General features: G+C 46.1%; 1 pseudogene; it reads left to right on the top strand.

The window, feature by feature from the left end:
• Nucleotides 1–647: 647 nt before the first annotated feature.
• On the top strand, nucleotides 648–828 carry LOC147009112 (U2 spliceosomal RNA; annotated as a pseudogene).
• Nucleotides 829–1813: the final 985 nt, after the last annotated feature.

The following is a 1813-nucleotide window of genomic DNA, read 5'->3' as shown; positions in this document are numbered from 1 at the left end:
GCTGAAGACTCTCCAACATCTTTCCTCGGCTGAGCCAACGGACCTCGCAGAAGTCGATCAGGTCGCCGAACTCTGCCTCAGCGTCAGCCAGGAGATCGCGGAACTGTCTGTGGGTGAGAGCATGGGCGCAAACAAATTTCACCGCCCTGACGACTGCAGTCATGACCTCCGTAATGGTCACAGACTTGGCGCACAGAGCCTCCTGGTCCTGGTTCAGTCGACTAGAAGCGAAAATAATTTATTGTGACGTACAGAGACTGTGATATATGTGGAAGAATCATATGTCCACATATGTTAAATTTGCCGTCTGTTCAGAAAAATGTTTCGCGGGCCGCACCGAATGGAAATCCGGACAAGGCGCCGCAGGCCGCACGGGAGGAGCTCGTGGGCCGCATTTGACCCACGGGCCGCGGGTTGCCGACCTCGGGTCTAAGTGAATGGATCTTGCCAAACGGTTGAGAAGTGCAAATTTCTATTTTTGGACTGGCCCCCCTTCTTTTTATGGCCTGGTGCCCTTAACTGGTCCTTGGGGGTTGTGTACTTTTTATTTTGACATTCCCCCAGGGGCCTCTTTCTATTCTTTTTCTGATTCTAACGGTGTGGAGGAATTTTATCCTCATTGTCTATTCTCTTTTAACTTTTTAATTTTGGTCTTTTGAAATTTTTTTAATAAATCTATTCTTATCAGTTTCGCAGCTGATATGTCCTGCAATGTGGGACGAGACTATTAAATGGATTTTTGGTATTGGGAGTTGCATTCGGGGCTTGTTCCGTTTGCTCCATGCATCGACCTAGTATTGCAGTTCCTCCAGGAACGGTTCACCCCTTTTGGGGAAAATTATAAACAAAGAAAAGATTATTGTATGTCATGCAGTGGTTTGGGGGTTTCACTCTTTTATGGTCTTCACATCTATATCTGAGTTTATAATGGGAAAGGTCCATGGTGAGTCCATGCATTCCAATGTTGATCAGATGCAATACCTCAAGAAGCAAGTGGTATCCACATCCACATCCATCCTGTAGAGGTTCCAATGTTAATCAGATGCAATATCTCAAGAGCAAGTGGTATCTTGCTTTGGATATTTGGAGAATTTCTCCTTCGCTGGTGTTTTGAGAGAATTAAAAACGTCTTCACGACTTCATCCCTTTTGGGGGATTCCACCCTCATATGATGACGCGAGGTATAACTTAGTGACGTCATAAAGCCTATTGTTGAGTCACGATTGCTCAGCTTGTTTGTTTCCTCGTCACAAGAATCTCTATGAATCATTTTGTTCCACATTGATCCCTTTGTTTAGATTCGAGAGAAGAATGATGACATCAGAGATCTAGTCAATGGACAGCCGAGAGGTACGCACACTCGCCTCCAAACTGTCTCGTGTCGAGCCTGGGTTGCATTCCTGACCAAGCTATAAACTACCATCCTGGTGTTTCATTAATGTGTGCACTGTCCCTCGGATGGGCGTGAAACGTGACTCTCATCTGCCAGCATTAGTTGGTGGACGTTGAAAGAGACGGCAAGCTATTGCCGGCACCCTGGCCAAATTAGAAATTCCTGTCCAAACCTCAGTTGAATGTGCGTCTTGGCCAGCTAGTTCATGAAAGACTTATCAAACTTCATCGCCCACCAACCTCGCAAGAGTGTGGGAATAATTGTGGGTGTTAAGAAGAGGAAGAAGTTTATGAACGAAGGTGACACCAGCTGACTTCCAGGCAGATGGAAGATGTCCTCGGGTAAATGATTGGGTGAAGATCCGTCATCGAAGCAACAGTTAAAACTGTCTCGTACATTGACAGCACCCTCAACCCAATG

The sequence above is a fragment of the Eptatretus burgeri genome, chromosome 17, assembly GCF_056783735.1.
Source record: "Eptatretus burgeri isolate ZD-2024b chromosome 17, Ebu_testis_v1, whole genome shotgun sequence".
Lineage (NCBI taxonomy): Eukaryota > Metazoa > Chordata > Myxini > Myxiniformes > Myxinidae > Eptatretus > Eptatretus burgeri.
Note: the sequence above shows the minus strand (reverse complement) of the source record. Positions and strands in the feature narration are given on the sequence as shown.